Raw genomic sequence first — 19,105 nt, 5'->3', positions numbered from 1 at the left:
TTCCACAGTGTATGTATTTTGTTAACACATTTAGTTGTCAATCTGGAATACTTTCTGGAACCCATGTAAAATATAGCAAGGCAAATCTTCAGGTTCTTCATACTTGCAGAGAAAATGAATCATTTCTCCAGAATTCAATCCACTAAATGAGAACACAAAAAATGACTGCACATTTCTTGGTAGCTGTTAGAGCCTTAGATGGTCTTATTTTGCATTGAAAAAATTATGGCTCTTGTATACAGAGAACACCATACAGAGCATGTGTTCTCTATGCAGGGATCAAAGTTTTCTGCCCAAAACAAGCTGTTCTCTATGCAAGAATGAAAAGAGCAGGAGTCTTGCACCTGTCATTTTTCTTCCCAGAAGCCTTGTAAAATGACTACTAGTAAGTCCTGGGCTATTAATAATAATAAACATTCTTTCTAGTACTTGCTAAGAAAGAAACATGTTTTAAAAATATATCTTCAAAAATTAACCATCCATTTAAAAAAGGGATGATTGGGATTATAGTTGTGAGCTTTAATACCTAGAAATGTAAATAGTGGATTTATGAAGCACACACTATAAAGCAGAAAGCTCTGTGTATTGTGAAGTGTGTGTGTGTGTGTGTGTTACTAAGGTCAATTCCAGGTGTGAGGCCAATATAACTATAAATGCTAATATTTATTCATTTACCAATAAATCCAAGGCAAGTGCTTTGGGATAATAAAATCTATTGCGATAAAGTGACAGATACAATCTGAAAGGTAGCCCAAAGTGAAATGTACATGATGTTTCCTCACCTCTAGGGAGCATAGTGAATATCTTTTATCTTATTGGACATGATCTGTCAGCTGATTTAAGCTAGAAAGATATAAAACAAGTGATAAGAGGCCACTGAGCCTCTCTTTCTCTACCATAGTCAGATAAACAGCTATGATGAAGATTAATCATGCTGATAAGAAAGAGCCTGTGCTCTGTTAGGCTTGGTATGCTTTCTGTATCAACAGAAAAAAGCCCATTATGAATAATTGATATCCATTCTGGATATTTATAAATGTATTACAAATACTGTTTCATATATAGCAATGCCCAAAGATGTAGTCTCAGATGTGAAGCTTAAGATCCTTTATGTGTTAAGTATAGAGAAGCCTGCTACAGAAATGCATAATATATAAAGGGTCACTGCTATGAAAGCATTACTACCTGCAATGTAATGTAATGTAATATAATGATGCATTGCATGCAATGTTATGCAATCAAAATACTGTATTTACTTGGGTGTAATGTGCCACTGAATCTATTGCGCACCACAGTTTTCAAAACCCTGAAACCAAAAATAACATTTCCTGAAAAATGTAATGTGCAGCAGCGAATTCTTTGTAATATACCCATTAGAGTTGCTGTCTGCTTGGAATTCCTTCTTTAAAAACAATTGTGTTGGAACATCAAAGCTTTCAGCAATGAAAAAGGAACCTTGTTGTGCATCTATGCTATAGAACAGGGGTCCCCAAACTTTTTAAGCAGAGGGCCGGTCCACAATCCTTCAGACCATTGAGGGGCCGAATTATCATTTGAAAAAAATACAAACAAATTCCTATGCATACTGCACATGTCTTATTTGTAGTGCAACAACAACAACAACAACGAAAGAATACAATATTTTAAAATGAAAACAATTTTAGCCAACATAAATTTATTAGGATTTCAATGAAAAGTGTGGGCCTGCTACTGGCCAATGAGATAGTCAAGTTAATTAGGATTGTTGTTGTTGTTGTTGTTGTTGTTGTTGTTGTTGTGTGCCTTCAAGTCATGGCCGAGCCTAAGTCTAAAATTAATTATTTATTTACTGCATTTATTTACTAAATTTATATCCCACCCTTCTCACCCCGAAGGGGACTCAGAGCAGCTGTATGTACATACAATATATTATATTATTAGCACAACACAATATTAGCATTATATATTACTATATTGAACTATACCACTATACTATTATATAATATGTAATATATACCATATAATTAATATTATTATATGGTATTACTATTAGTATTATATTGTAAGATAATAATAAGATTATTATCAATATTATATGTATACACAATATATTATACTATTAAAACTGATATAAAATATTATATTATAAAACTGAGGGTGGGGGCCAGGTAAATGACCTTGGAGGGCCGCATCCGGCCCCCGGGCCTTAGTTTGGGGACCTCTGCTATAGAATCATGGAATCATAGAGTTGGAAGCGACCTCACAGGCCATCTAGTCCAACCCCCTGCAAAGAAGCAGAAAATCACATTCAAAGCACCCCAACAGATGGCCATCCAGCCTCTGCTTAAAAGCCTTCAAAGAAGGAGCCTCCACCACACTTTGGGGCAGAGAGTTCCACTGCTTAACAGCTCTCACAGTTAGGAAGTTCTTCCTAATGTTCAGCTGGAATCTCCTTTCCTGTAGTTTGAAGCTGTTGTTCCATGTCATATTATCCAGGGCAGCAGAAAACAAGCCTGCTCCCTCCTCCCTATGGCTTCTCCTCACTTATTTATATATGACCATCACGTTTCCTCTCAGCCATCTCTTCTGCAGGCTAAACATGCCCAGCTCTTTAAGCCACTCCTCATAGGGCTTGTTCTCCAGACCCTTGATCATTTTAGTCACCCTCCTCTGGACACATTCCAGCTTGTCAACATCTCCTTTAAATTGTGGTGCCCAAAATTGGACACAGTATTCCAGGTGTAGTCTGACCAAGGCAGAATAGAGGGGTAGCATGGCCTCCCTGGATCTAGACACTATACTCCTATTTATACAGGCCAAAATCCCATTGGCTTTTTCCACTTTATCATATTGTTGGCTCATATTTATCTTGGCTTCTATGAGGACTCCACATGACATTGTTGCCACATGTTTAACTGTCCACGAGAACTCCAAGATCTTTTTCACACACACTGCTGTAGAGCCGGGCATCCCCCATTCTGTATCTTTGCATTTCACTTTCACTGCTTTGGTTCAATGCTATGGTGTGTAGTTTTACAAGGCCATGAGCCTTCTCTGCCAAAAAGTTTGGTTGCTTCAACTACAAATCCCAGAATTACACAGCATTGAGCGATGACATTGAGCGAACACTTAGAAACAAATGCGGTCATTGCTAATAGTCAACACGGATTTACTAAAAACAAGTCATGCCAGACTACGGTTAGGTGGATCTGTAACTGGCTAAGCGAACAAACCCAAAGGGTGCTCACCAATGCGTCGTCTTCATCATGGAAAGAAGTGACAAGTGGAGTGCCGCAGGCCTCCGTCCTGGGCCCGGTTCTGTTCAACATCTTTATTAACGACTTAGACGAAGGGTTGGAAGGCACGATCATCAGGTCTGCAGACGACACCAAACAGGGAGGGATAGGTAACACTCCAGAAGACAGGAGCAGAATTCAAAACGATCTTGACAGACTAGAGAGATGGGCTGAAACTAACAAAATGAAGTTCAACAGGGACAAATGCAAGATACTGCACTTCGGCAGAAAAAATGGAAATCAAAGATACAGAATGGGGGACGCTTGGCTTGACAGCAGTGTGTGTGAAAAAGACCTTGGAGTCCTCGTGGACAACAAGTTAAACATGAGCCAACAATGTGATGCGGCAGCTAAAAAAGCCAATGGGATTCTGGCCTGCATCAATAGGGGTATAGCGTCTAGATCCAGGGAAGTCATGCTCCCCCTCTATTCTGCCTTGGTCAAACAACACCTAGAATACTGTGTCCAATTTTGGGCACCGTAGTTGAAGGGAGATGTTGACAAGCTGGAAAGCGTCCAGAGGAGGGCGACTAAAATGATTAAGGGTCTGGAGAACAAGCCCTATGAGGAGCGGCTTAAAGAGCTGGGCATGTTTAGCCTGCAGAAGAGAAGGCTGAGAGGAGACATGATAGCCATGTACAAATATGTGAGGGGAAGTCATAGGGAGGAGGGAGCAAGCTTGTTTTCTTCTGCCCTGGAGACTAGGACACAGAACAATGGCTTCAAACTACAGGAAAGGAGATTCCACCTGAACATCAGGAAGAACTTCCTCACTGTGAGAGCTGTTCGACAGTGGAACTCTCTCCCCCGGATTGTGGTGGAGGCTCCTTCTTTGGAGGCTTTTAAGCAGAGGCTGGATGACCATCTGTCGGGGGTGCTTTGAATGCGATTTCCTGCTTCTTAGCGGGGGGTTGGACTGGATGGCCCATGAGGTCTCTTCCAACTCTACTATTCTATCATTCTATGATTCTACGACAGTTAAATTACAGGTGATATCCCTCAAGTAGAAGCTCCAGGTACTCATGAAGCAGCTTCCCCAATTGCTTTGGCTCAGCAATAAGGTCAACTTATTACGTGGATCTAATACACACCCTAATTTTGGCAGTGCAATAGGGGTGTGCAATTCAGTTAAACCCCGTACCGTTTTCAGTGTTTGGATTTTGGTCCTCTGTCCTCCGATCCATTTTTCAGGAGCCTTCTGAATTCAGACAGGCAAAATTCCATTTTTTGATCTGCCCATTGGTGACAATGAGGCTCCCCCTTTCATCATTTTTAGGGCATCAGTCTTAATAAACCACCTTTTCTGGGGTCATTTTCCCTAATATCATTAAACTAGACCTGGGTTAAAGCATCAGACTTAAGAAGCCACTTTTTTCTGGGATTGTTTTCCCTGATATCCTTCAACTAGACCTGGGTTAAGACATCAGACTTAAGAAACCACCTTTTCTAGGGTCTTTTCCTCAAATATCCTTCAACTAGACCTTGTTTAAGGAATTAGACTTAAGATACCACTTTTTCTGGGGTTATTTCCTCTAATATATTTCACTTAGACCTGTGTTAAGGCATCAGACTTAAGAAACCATTTTTTCTTAAGTCCTTTCCCCTAATATCCTACAACTAGACCTGGAGAGGAATTAAATTCTCCCTATGGGGACTCAAGGGAATCAGACTATCTTCTCCCTTCTGTAAAGCACCCCGATTTAAAAACAAATGCTCTTCCAATGCCCTTTCACAGCCCCCCCCCCCAACCAAAAAAACAAAACAAAAAAAAACATGCCCATCCTCACATCCCTAGTGAAAAAGTTAAAAAAGAAGGAATGAAAGATATTAAACTAAGGAAAATAAATGAAATTGCCAAAGGAAAAGATTGGAATTGAGTCCAAAAGCAAGCGAAGCAATCATAAAAATAGCAAATGCACTGAGATAGAACATGAAGCATGTGAGCGGCTTTCTTCTTCTGATTGGCTCAGGCAGGCAGCAAGGCTCACAGCTTCACAGGGAAACCATGCAGCTGCCTATCTGTGCTCCATGTGCTCCAAGAAATGGAAAATAGCAGTTTTCAGCAGTCACGTGGTCTGTTGTGGTTGAAAAAAAATGGCTGGCTGAAAGAGCCGGAGCCCGTTTTGAAAAATGGATGTGTGCACAGCCCTACAAGGTAATTTAGTAAAAAAAAGTCAGCGTTAGAGTCAAGTAAATAAAGTAATGTTTTTGCATATAATTAATAACCAAAAAGGCAAACAGCTAAGATACAAATATTTAAAGATTGCTTAAACTGAATGTTATTGCTAACTAACTGGTGACAAGTTAGATGCCCAGGCAGCCAGAAGTGATAAGAGGGACATCCAAATGGATTCAGATAAACAGACACATGAAATCCTACCCTCTCAATCCCTCAGTCTAAAATGATAGGCATGAGAAACCTCATCTGTTTCATAATACTGATGTCGGCTCACTACAGCCGCTCCTGAATGAATACACGAGACTAGCTGTGTTGTCACCAGAAAGTTTACTGCAGGAAACATTGACATGGAAAAAGCCAAGAATGGGAGGCGTCTGCCAGCATTCCTTTATATACCCTCCCCCCTCATTTGAAAACGCATTTCCCGCCCAAGAAAACCCAGCGAAGTTTCCCCGCCAAGTCCAGCAGCCATTTCTTCTCAGGATCCCGAGATGCAGGTGTCTTATCAGTCCACATTGTCAGTGACCCTGAAACTCAGAGCCATACCCAGGCTCTAGTAGCAGGGTTCTGACACTTATCTGCCAAATTTTGGATCACACCCACCATGCTTGCTATTTTCATTGCTGGAAATAAATTCATTCCTTGCAGCAGAAATATAGATGCTTCTGAGTAAGGTGGTGTCACATGTGATCAAAGCATAGTAAGGAAGCACCCCCCTCCCAAGTATTTATTTCAGGAATGAAGCTACATGTTCACAGCCTACAGTCAGGAACAAGGATCGCTGGGTTGCGGCCAAATCAATTTCTACCTCTTATGTAGCAATTTGTTCGAATGTTATATAGGCAGCATAACAACATCTGGTTGAAGCATCAATAGACACTTGCCTTATGTTCAGAGAAATATACCAGCTAAGTTTAGTTCATCTAACACACTTTTACTGACAAGATCTATTTATAGGCTTGAAGAGAATTATGTTAATGACACAAATAATGATGTTGCCAAACTGAAGTTTAGTTTATAGCCATGCCTGCCATTTAAAATAAGTATGAATAATAAATTAAAGAAAATGTCTATCCTTCTCCATGCATATATCTCTGTTGTCATTCCAAAACAAAGATAGCTAGCCATTTAACAGTTGATGATGTTGATGAGAATCTGGGGTATGGAATTATATTCCAATGTAGCCTATCCTTGATGTTTAGATTTTCAGGGAAAAACCTTCTTAGAGTGCTGCTTCTACCCCCCCCCCCATACACACACACACTACAGTTTTTATTGGATCCATTTTAATTGGTTTTATTTACATTGGTAATTTAATTGTATTTTAATAATTGTGACCAGAATTCAATTGCAGAGTTATGTATTTGTCAGTGGACTTATGTCTGCAGGAAATCAAACTGAATTGTTTTTGCAGTATCTGTATTTAGCCAGTTTTTGCCCCCTTTTGCTTGAAAGGATGGAGTTTTCTAGGGCTTGAGTATGCCAGTAGCCCTATTCAGCCTGTTCATATATCCATAAGGATGTTACTACCATCATCCTTTTCCTGCAGTAAGCAGCAGGGGAAAGCTCATTCCCATGTTGCTGCTGCTCCTTGTTGTCAAGTGCCTGACATCATGTGTGACATCTGTGATGTCAAAACAGGGCACCTTTGACATGAACAAAAAGAAGGGGATATACAACCCATCTTTCTTGCTGATTGTATGGATACCCTTTTCTGACATTAGCAGACATGACCTTAGTGATCAGGCACTTGGATATAACTCCATGATAGCTCAATGAGCCCAATGCAGACCCATCCCATCTGAACAGTGACCCCAGATTCAGTATGTATATGCTGGACAGAGGAGTGCTCTGGACCAGATTTATACTGGGCTATTTTTCCTGGTGTCAAAGAGCCCCAAGACAAAAATATACAGATCAGTTTTTTTATTATCCAACGGACCAGGTTTTTCTTCCCCAGTCATACCCATGGAAAATCAATCACAGAGATCTCATTTTAAAGATAAGCTACTTAATCAGCACTGCTTCAAACTTATTAATGAGAAGTATTTGCAATGAAAACATCTTAGGAAAATATATATTAAAATATGCATTCTAGGGAAAAGATGTACAAAATCACTCAGCTTTTCTTGTAGACCTTGTTTGAAATTGAGGGTGAAGTAAAAATGGAATGCAAAATGAGGGAAACAATGAAAAGCAACCCCTACAGAAATATATGTAGGCTACCTCATTCACTTAATATGGTCTTTTTGTTCCTGTTTGTTCGTTGTGCCCTCTAAATCATGCTGCTTAATGGGCCTTATTGAAGCCACTACATTTTATCTACAATAAAGTGCATCAATTAGTAGGCAATTCATTGTTTTTGAAAAATAATCTTCATATTTGGCCTCTTCCTGAATGTTTTGAATATAAAGCATCTCAACCAAGCATTTGTGATTAATCTTAATGTGGGAAAGATAAGATGATATCTGGTGTATGTTGGGCCACTGAGGGATAATTCATAATACTCATTTCACACACTTAAGAAGAAGAGTGGTAATTGTCCAAATCATGAAAAACCAACCATTGCTGCATAGTAGCTTTATTAGATCAGGGCAGGAAATTTTCATTATTATAGGTATTCAGCTAATGTACTTGATACAATTTTCTGACTTTTGTGTTGACTCAGATAGTAGCTGTACTGTATAATGAAGTTCTGGAATCATTTAGTGCTTGAAAGTGCCTAGTTACAAACAATTTGTTTTTGTAAATAAATAATTTGGGTTGGTATTTACTAGACATGTCCAAAAAATCATTTTGAACAGTATATCGGAATTATTTCGGATTGTTCTCGCTTTTGATACGCATTCCGAGACATTGTCTCACAGCGCAACCAGCAATGTAATTCGAATCATCGTTGGCCTATTCTCTAATTGTCTCTTAATGTTTCGTTAATTTTTCCCCCAATTTTTTTAAATATATTTTTTAAAATATTTTTATTTTTTTTTTGTTTCTGCAACCTACCTTGAATGGGAGTTTAGCGCAGCCTAACATGGCTGCCGCTCCCCGGCCAATCAGAAGCTTCCACGATGGATGCAAAGGTGGGGGCTAGGGTCCTCTGCGTCCACGTAGAAGATTGCCATAAAAGCCCGTTGTGTAGCCTGGGTGAGCCATTCTGGGCTGGGCTTTGCACAGAGAAGGTGGTGGTCTGCAAACGGAGAGCAAGCAAGCCTCCTGAGGAAGAGAGAGGGTGAAGGGGCCCAGTCTGGCTGTTCTCACAGAGGGGTTTGGAGAAAGGGTTAGGGTTTTGTTGCTGGTTCTTTTTCTTAGCAAGGAATTTCTAGTTTTCAAAGTATCTTTGCACTCCTTGCCAGGGCATTGCTTGGCGTGGTGGTCACTGATCCATTTCTAATTGAAGGCATTGGGTTGAGGCTTGAGACACCATTGATTTCCAGTGTCCTTCTTGTTTACAAATATAGCAAGGGAATTTCTAGTTTTCAAAGTATCTTTGCACAACTTGCAAGGGCATTGCAAATTTGATGAGGATAGCTCAAGAAATGAGGGCAGGAGAGCCCTGTAAAAGTCCCCCCCCCCAATTCCTTTTTTTTTTTTTTGCGATTGCGCATGTGCATCCACCATTTTAGAAACATTAGAACCATTATGAATTTTCGGAAATATCCAAAACTTTTGGGTGAAAAAATCAGAAATACTTTCTATATCAAACGCCAGCGCCCCCTACTTTAGAAGCGAGAATTGAAACATTTTTTTCATCGATCGGACATGCCTAGTATTTACTATTGCAATTACAGATTTTTTACCTACAGTTACAGATCTATAACTCTTCTGAATTTAATAAAACAATGTAGCCTTACAGGAAACCAACATACATCACCCCTGTTCCCCTTAAAAGCCAGCTGCAGGCTTCTTTCATCTCCTCCCACCAGTGACCGAGCCTGTGACAAACAGAGATAAAAGCCCTGACACAGGCCCTTGTTACAGTCACTAGCAGGAAAGGGTGAAAATACCATGTGATTGATTCCTTCACCCAATCTTAAGGTATGCTGGAGGCATATGGGTCAGGAGATATTACTTAGGACAAATTTATGCTGATTGCTTAGGTCAGTGTAGATTAGGATCAGCCCTAATGCAGAGCTTTTTTGAACTTAGTCCTATCCCTCGTAGTTCAAGGATGATTGTTTTCCACCTTTCTTGGAAGACATCTGTGTGTGATTTTTTTTAATGTGTGGAGGTCGGTGCACGGCTGGTCAACACACAGTCTTCACAGAGTGAGGTTCCAGCAGTGGTGTGGTTAACACAATGACAATGGCTTCTCAGTCTGTTGCAGCCTTCTTCCACCTTCACATGTATCATGTTATCCTCTGCCTGCTTCGCCGTTGAGGTCTTAGGGTCTTCGGATTGTTCTTGGTCTGGATCCTCCCCTGTGACCACTCCTGGGAGTGCATGACTCCGGTGGTTGTGCCCTCAGGTTCATTGGAACACACAAGCCCCCTCACCACGGCAAGGTGACAATCCATCCATATGGTCTTCCCCACATTAAGGTAGCCTTTACAAATGTTAGGGAAAAATGTGAATTCTGCTTCAGAATTTGGGCTTTCCCATGACGTAGGGTCAGTGGGGACAATTGGACTGGTTTCCAATTGGAAATGGCCACAACTTGCCCACTGCCATTCTACTCTGGGATATGGGATGGCAGTCCCCATTTCTCCCTCCCTGTCCCCAAGTTGTGGCAGTCTTCTGTGTCCTGTTGCTTACCCTGATTTCAGCTGGAGTGACGGGAACAGTTTAGAAGGAAGGGAGAGAGGACTGGGATTTCCTTCTATTCCCCTCTCCCCTTACTTGGTGTCCCATCACTCCGACTGATGTCAATGGAAGTGATGGGAAACATATAGGTTGAAGGATCTATGTCACAGCCAGAGATCACCATGACATTCGGTGGCAGTTATAGTGCTCCCCCCCCCCATGGCACCAAACCATAGATGGTGCTGCAGATTGGCAGGGACTTCCTTTCATCTCTGCAGCAGCTGGGGGATTCCCTGTGGGAGCACCTCTTAGGAACAATCCAGCATCTAGTATGCCAGGGTGACCCCAATCTAAGTGTCAGTGTTGATGTGACCTTAGAACTAACTAAACAGCTTATCTAGAATTCTAGCCTCCTGTTCTCTAATAATGATCATTTCACTAATTGTGATTGGAAAGTAACAAGAAATAGCTTTTGCAGGTTAACTAATTGTTTAGATGCCTTCATAGTTATAGGAATATGGCTCTTTTAGGTGGTGAAGGAGGAATAATACATAGACCAAATGTGATTATGCTTCTTGTGTTCTTTTTTGGTTATTGATGCAAGTAGAAGATGGATAGGAAGAGGACATTTTTTGTACCACAATCCAGTAGATGACAACTTACAGATTTTATTCTGTATAATTATTTATAACTATTTTAGTAACCATTTAACTAGTGCATTTTAGTCGTAGTAGTAGTAGTAAGTATAGTAAACATTTTAAATGCTTTTGATTTATTTAAGTGTGGTATGGTAGTTAGAGTGTTGGACTCTGGAGAGAGGGGTTTAAACCCTGCTTGCCCATGGAAACCCACTGGGTCATACCCTCTGAGCCTCAAAAAAGACAAAGGTACCCACCCACCCCTGAACAAACTCGCCAAGGAAAGCCAATGATCTCCATAAGTTGGAAACTATGTGAAGGGAGACAATGGCAAAATATATTTGTCATTGTAACAATGGTTACTTTTTCCTATAGGCTGGTGAAAAGGGTGATCATAGGTGTTTTCAATTTTTCATTATAGTGGCTATTGCTTGAGAATATATTTGAGAGCACTGCATTTTGATCCAAGTGATGGAACATCCTCTGTTATCATCCTGTCATTCTTGAAAATGAAAGACAAGGACAAACATCATCTGAATACTGGTTTTTAATAGCTCACTGCCGAATAGATATATTTGATCTTGCCTGGAAATGGATCCTTCCTTGTCCTTCCTTGGATGCATTTTTCAGAGACAATATGTAACCTTCTTCCTGAAAATGAAATATAGTGATTGCTGGTACAAGTAATAAAAATATGAAATTCATTTTAGATTTAATAAAACAATCTGAAGAGATTGAAAAATATCTAACTGGACTCTTCTGACATAGTGGCTTTCTATTTTCCATTAAGAAGAATTTTCTAATACCATAAAAAATCTTGGTTGTTTTTTTTAAGTGTTTCAAGTGGCTGAGACAGTTGGTATTTTTAATTACCAGAAATAAATTATCTTGATAAGATAATTTATTCCTCCTGTGGGGAGAACAAAATACACATAAGTAATGTATTCACAATTCATTTTATGCATCAAAGAAAGAGAGTGATAACTGTAAAGATTGTAAAAATAGTGGTATCTCTAAAGATGTGTTTATGTGTGAGAGTGTGTGTGTGGGGGGGGGGGGGAGGGGTTGCAAACCACAGTGGGTGACACCATCAGAGGTGGTGAAACTAAAATGACTATCTATAAAATGTGTTTGTAGGGCTTTTGGCAGAAATGTACTACTTTTTGCATAAGTATTTTTGAGATAACCTAAAATATTTTTCATAAACCCAGCTTACATGTACTGCATTGAAATACCTATGTGTATAAAATTATATGCTGAATTACTTTTTGAATTATTTAATGCACAAGTGCACCAGTCAGTGCTGTTATTATTACCCAATTACAATGATATTTCAAATCATGCAATTTCATTTGCATGCGAAAGAAGCACACACTGCTGGTTTAGTTGCTGCTGGTTTTTTTGAGGTTTTTGTAGTCAGTAGTTTTCTCAATTTTTTTGATATTTTAACTACAATACTGTGATATGGTCTTGTATGGCCCTTCTCTGTGGTTCAGAAACTCCCCCTTCATTTTGTCTTTTCAGCAACTGGCTAAAACCTTTTTATTCAGGAAGGCTTTTAAAGAGGAAAGTTTTAAAGAATGTCCCAAAGTGCACTTTGTGGTTTTAGGAATTATTTTAACAGTTTTCTTGTTTTAATACTTGCAATATCAAAATCTATTCTTAATATTTCTATTTTGTAGGTTCTTAAATTGTATAGTTTTAAGGTTAGGAGTCACTTTGGGTCTCAGTCCTAGAAGAAAATGAGGTACAAATAATGTAATAACAACAACATGACAAAATATCTGTGCAGGTGACATCATGGGTTACTGAACTGGGTGACACCAGTCACTGCTAGAAAACCCAGGGCCACACAGGCCTTTAACATGGGCACAATCCGATTTCTTAAACGTGATTGCACCCAGGTTAAAGTCCACACATCCTCCCAACATCCGTGTTTTTCTGGGAAGTTGTCCAGATGCTGTGCCGGACCTTCTGGCAGGGCACCTGGACACAAAACAAACCCCCCCAGAAAGGCCTTTAAAAAGAAAATAACTACTAGCCAGCATTACTGTGCTGCAGGAGGTCTCCTGGCATGTAGAAATGGTGTGCCAGGAGAAAGGGACAGGAACAATTTTCCTCCTCTCCTTCTCCTTCTGGTACATAGTGAAGATTTCAATATGCTAACAGGAACGACAGGAAAGTTTAGTAGACAACCATATAAAAACCTTTATGATTATGTGGGCCAAAGATTTAGGTAGAAATGTTGATTTGGAAGATTGGGAACATCTTTGGAAAAAGGGGTTTAAATTTTCAGTGCCTAGTTCAATTAGAGAAAATATGTTTAAAATGTTTTATAGAACTTACATAACTCCAGAGCTACTGGACAAAATAGAAAAAAAGGACAATGGACTTGCTGTTGATGTAAGGTGAAGGGATTTTCCCCCCCATTTATGGTGAACCTGTAATATAGTTCAAGAATTCTGGAAAAAAAAAGTGGCGAAAGAAACAAACGATATGATCAACAAAAAAGTCACAAAAAACCCAGAAATGTGCCTATTAGAACTAGATATATTAGAACTAATTAGATATATTAGTTCAGGTGATGAAGAAATTTGTCAATATTGCATTGTTTCTGCCAAGCTGACAAATAGTAGCAGAAGAAGAAATAATTAAGAATTTGTAAACAAATGGAGGCTGGCATTTGGGTATCTGGAAAAGAAGACAAAAGTAGAGTTGAATATTGCCATAAAGGGGATTTAGTGAAAGAAGATACATGGGTGCTAGTTATTTATGTGAACCATATTGAGGGGTGCAGGAGATCGGGGGGGGGGGTTGGGTTCATATGTGTGAGGCTAGAGGGATAAGGAACGTTCAGGTATAATTTGATTTTTCACATGTTTAACAAGTGCTGACTGTATACCATTTTGTGAACTTGCTTATTCTGTTGTACTTTTTCTTTTTTCTTCTTTTTTCTTTTTTTTCCTATTCTTTCTTTTTTATTGTCTGTTTTATTTTTATATACACTATAAATGAAAATATTTTTTTTAAAAGGTAGCACAGGAAAGCAATGGGAGCACCAACTAGGATCCCCTTTCTGACCTCTTTTGATATAAATTCCCATGAAAGAAATCTGTGACCCCCTTCCTCCCCCGACACTGCCTATAAAACTGGCTGCAAAACTGGAGGAGGTGAGGGAACAATCCCATAATCTAAGTGTAAATCTGCATTCCAAAATTATCACATGCCATGGTTTCATCCTAAGAAATCTTAGGGTTTGTAGTGTGCCAAGGTACCTGACAAGGGGCCCCTGGTGGCACAGTGTGTTAAAGCACTGAGCTGCTGAACTTGCGGACCAAAAGGTCCCAGGTTCAAATCCCGGGAGCGGAATGAGTGCCCACTGTTAGCCCCAGCTCCTCCCAACCTAGCAGTTCGAAAACATGCAAATGTGAGTAGATCAATAGGTACCGCTCCAGCAGGAAGGTAGCGGCTCTCCGTGCAGTCATGCTGGCCACATGACCTGGAGATGTCTATGGACAATGCCAGCTCTTCGGCTTAGAAATGGAGATGAGCACCAACCCCCAGAGTCAGTCACAACTGGACTTAACATCAGGGGAAACCTTTACCTTTTACCTAAGGTACCTGACAAAGATACCTGAAGAAAAAAGGTAATTGTGGATTAAATCTTCTATAGTGTAGGCAGAAACTCAGGTATCTTGTAGTTTTCAGAGAGAGATTTCTTAAGATGGAGCTGTAACAACTAAAGATGTTTGAAATTGATATAACTGTGTAGTGCTGATACAACTCTAGTTGTCATGGGTAAAATTGGTAATTTGGGGGATTTCAATTGCCTTAAGGGCCTTTTAAGTGATTAATCATATCTTTATTGAAGAAATCAATCAATGACATTCACTTATGGTTAAATAATATTTCTGATTAAAGAAGTGCTCTTTGCATTTTAGATGATGCACCCAAGTAGCAGTAAACATAATCTAAGAGAGATGTTTGAGAAAAGAGAGAATGCTTATTTTATGCTATCTACCATTTCTACAAGGCTTGCATTATAATCAAAATTCTGTTCTTATTACCACATGCAGAAGTGCTACCTTTATCTGACATACTTTTTAAAGAAATCAATGAATATAACTGATTGGCCCTTTAAGTCTTCAGTGAAATCAACACTTACATGAAAATAAGCTTCTTTGAACTCAATGATGCTTATCTCTGAGTAGACTTGTGTAGGAACAAATCTGAGATGATCTTTTTAAAATAATGTTTTTAATCTGCTGTTCATTGCCTAAGGGTCTCTGGCAGGTTGAGTGGTATTAACAAATACTTTTTAAAAAACACAATATATCATTGCAAACATAAAAGTCCATATTGTTTTAAACTGACCTGCAACAGGTTGCTAGATTATCAGATATTTTAATTCTTCTAAAATCTGTGGGAACAATTTATTTTCTGCTGCTCCTAGTCTCTGGAATAGCAGAAAATAATCTTGCTTCGTCCTCAATATGATATCCTTTCAAATACTTAAAATGGTCATCAGAGCCGGCCCTAGGTATTTTTCAAGTGTAGGCGAACAGAATTTTGGCGCCCCCCCCAAACCAATCACTGAAAAATAAAAGCGTTGGATAAGCGAAAATGTTGGATAATAAGGAAGTATAAAGGAAAAGCCTATAAAACATCAAATTACATTATGATTTTAAAAATTAAGCACCAAAACATCATGTTTTACAACAAATCAATAGAAAAAGCAGTTCAATACATGGTAATGTTATGTAGGGATTACTATATTTGCAAATTTAGCACTAAACATTGAACAGGGATATAGGGCAGTGTGGACTTAGATAACCCAGATAGCCCTCAGTATTAAAAAAAAACCTCTAAAATCAGGACAATAAATAAAGAACAACACTCTGAAAACAGAAGAAATCCAGACAGTAAACAATCAGGGACAGCTAACTCCTCCCAAAAAAAGATTCTCCCAGGCAAGAAGAAGCCAGGCCTTGAAGCCACAGGGCCATTAAATGCTAATCAAGGTGATTAATTACAACATTCACACCTGCTTCAAAGAAAAGTTCTTTCTCCCACCCTGGACCTTCTACAGATATATAAACCCCACATACCTAGCTTCCAAGTTCCTACAGACCTCACAATCTCTGAAGGTCCCAAAGGTGGGCTTGCGTGGTGCGAAGGTGGGTCTGCGCTGGCCGGAAGGCCCAGCGCGGCCGCTGGAAGGCCCGAAAGAGAAGGAGGTGGAGAGTGGTGCCCTCCTCCCAGGACGATGGTGCCCCCGGGACGATGGCGCCACAGGCAAATGCCTATTTCGCCTTATGGTTGGACCACCTCTGATGGTCATCATGTTCTTAATCTCCTAGTATTTCATAGCTACCATTTAGAACCTAAAGTCTAGAATGAGGATTCCGACTTACACTTACTGCATATACTCATGCATAAATCAATGTCAGATATAAATCAAAAGGTGGTTTGGGAGCCAAAGTTTTAGATATGGATTTGACTCATGGATGAGGGTCATTCCAGGGAGAGGGAAAAGCATTAGCCCTGCCTCGGGGGGCCTGTTGCCCCAGGATACTGTTGCAGCCATTTTTCTGCCCAAGCATTCATAAAAGGCTGTAAGCAGCACTTAGGAATAATAAATAGAGAGTGTTGGTGTTTCTCTTACATTCTCCCAGGATAGACTGGGCTCTCATCATTTTCCACTCTACTCAGAGAGGAGGTAGTTCCCATTCGTGATAAGAGTTAGGGTACAATACTTACATTGACTTGTGAATAGGTCAATCCAGGATTTTATGATCAATTTTTGATTAAAATGTATGTATTTATACATGAGCATAAACAGTAATTGCCTTTTATGGGAGCTGTCAAGAATTACAATGAGTAAGCTACCTCAGCAGTGGATATACTGAACCAAGGATGCCTATTTACTGGTACTTTATGCTGAAGGAGGGCCACATCAGATCTGTGGTAGCTACATTGTTGTGTGCTGTGGTCCAGGTATCAGGGCTGAGGTTTACATAACCACAAGCAAGAAAAGCCAAATACCATATTTCATTTATAAAGAAAACTAAAGTCTTAAGTCTTTCAAGGTCCAGCCAAGATAACAGAATTGCAAAAACACAAACTGATAATGATGAGATGATGCAGAATACCAAGTCAGGTCAGGAACAACAACAAACAATAGTCAAGGTCACAGTCCATTATTCAAATGCAGGAGTTCAGTTGTCAGGGTTTGTAAATCAGATCAAGAATCCAGGAATACAAACCAAAGTCAGAGTTCAAATGTCAAGCCGGGCTGTGGCGCAGGCTGGTTAGCAGCCAGCCACAACAAATCACTCTGACCAAGAGGTCATGAGTTTGAGGCCAGCCCGTGCCTGCGTCTGTCTCTGTCTCTGTTCTGTGTTATGGCATTGAATGTTTGCCTTATACGTGTGCAATGTGATCCGCCCTGAGTCCCCTTCGGGGTGAGAAGGGCGGAATATAAATACTGTAAATAAATAAATAAATAAATAATCAGGAATATAAACCGGAGTCCAAAAATCAAAATCCAGGAATTCAGTTGTCACGGTCCAAAAGTCAAAGACAGGAATTCAAGAATGCAAACAGTGCCTGTAGCAAGAGTACAGGAAACTAAGGTCAAAATCCAGAAATCCAACTAATGGGCAGCAGAGCCAAGGTCCAGGACAAGGGTACCAAGCTGTCCGCTCCTCAGAATCTTCTTTATTTTGGAATCTCTGCTGAAGCTCATCTCATCCAGCCTCAACCTCTAATTGCTGGAGCCTGTGACTCTTTCCTTGTTCCAAAGACTGATTGACCATTCCAAGCATGCTGGAAACAGTGGGAAAAGTCATCTTCTGCTGGAAAGCTGCCCCCAGAAGTAGCAGAGCTAGGTCAGACAGGTTGCTGGCCAAGACATACATGATGCACAAGAGGTAGTTTAGCATAATGTGGACCAAGGCTTCAAAAGTGGCCTTGAACTGCATTGACTGAAGTTGCTGAATACTCTGGAGCTTTCCCCAAACTCTAGAGTAACCCACAACTTTGCATGTGTGTAATCAACTATGTCACTTTCTATTCTGGAAGTGGCCACAGTTAGTTACAGCACTGTCCCACTTTCCCCAGGCTCAGGCAGCCTACTATGATCAGATAGCACCTACCATGAGCAACTGCAGAAACTCTTTGGTGAAAGTAGCATAGATAAATAAAATAGCTTTTATTTACCTATGCTACTATAACCATCAAAAAGTTGCTAATGAAGTTTACACAAGAAAGTTCTAATTTTCTACCTCCTATCCTCAACACCCCTTCCTCTCATCCATGGCAACTCAGTTCAAGACATTCTTCCCAAACCTCTTTCTAAAAGTTTGTATCAGTCTAGTCCCATGAGAAGTATTTCCAGATATCCAGGTGCAATCTCTATCTCCCCCTCAATGCCCCCCTCTTGTCTTGAGCTGTCATGGAGGAATTATGTTGTTTTCAGAACATCAGAAATCCACTCAAGACACCTACAGTGCCTCCTCAATCTCCCAACAAGGCGATCAGAAAAGGGATGGAGAAAAGGGGGAGACAATTCCTCCTTTCTATCTCCCCCTTCTTTGCCACCTCTGTGCTCTGGACATCTTCATTTCAGGTACTGAACAGAGTCCAGTGTCATTTTTGTGTCTTATGGGCACTGCAAATGACAGGGGCGGGGGGGGGGGGGGTGTTAGGGGGTAAGATATGGTAAAGTAAGATCATTTGACTGTGCAGCCAGTGATGATGATCCAGAGTAGTTTATTCTGGACCAGCATCATCATTTCTGCCCCGTTAAAATCTAACCATAGTTTTCATAAAATCATCTTCAAGTTGGAAAGCACTATAAAGGCCATCTAGTCCAACAACCTGCAATGCAGGAATACACAACTTATGAGAGATTTTTATTTATTTATTTATTTATTTATTATTCAAACTTATATGCCACCACTCCCTAGGGCTCGGGGAGGCTTACAAGAACAGGCTAAAATCAACAATTTAAAAACATCTTAAAAACATCCTAAAAGCACCTTTTAAAACATCAGATGCCCATCTAACTTCTGTTTAAAGGACTCCAAAGAAGGAAAATCTGTTAAGGTATACTGAAAATGGAGTGCGTTTTGCAATCACCAACACCATGATATAGCTATATGTGTTAAGGAAAAAAACTCATTCTGGTGGCCATTATATGCAAATGCCCATTAAGGCCACTAAGTTTGGGACATATCCAGTGGAATATAACTGCAAGTGTTTTGGGATAC

At 39.9% G+C, this 19,105-nt stretch overlaps 1 protein-coding gene across 8 annotated transcripts in view; it reads left to right on the top strand.

The window, feature by feature from the left end:
- Positions 1-19,105, top strand: part of lrrc4c (leucine rich repeat containing 4C) — a 1,096,970-nt gene that overhangs the window by 573,785 nt on the left and 504,080 nt on the right. The window lies entirely within an intron of this gene.

Source organism: Anolis carolinensis, chromosome 1, assembly GCF_035594765.1.
Source record: "Anolis carolinensis isolate JA03-04 chromosome 1, rAnoCar3.1.pri, whole genome shotgun sequence".
Classification (NCBI taxonomy): Eukaryota; Metazoa; Chordata; class Lepidosauria; order Squamata; family Dactyloidae; genus Anolis; species Anolis carolinensis.
This window is presented reverse-complemented; position numbering and strand designations above follow the sequence as displayed.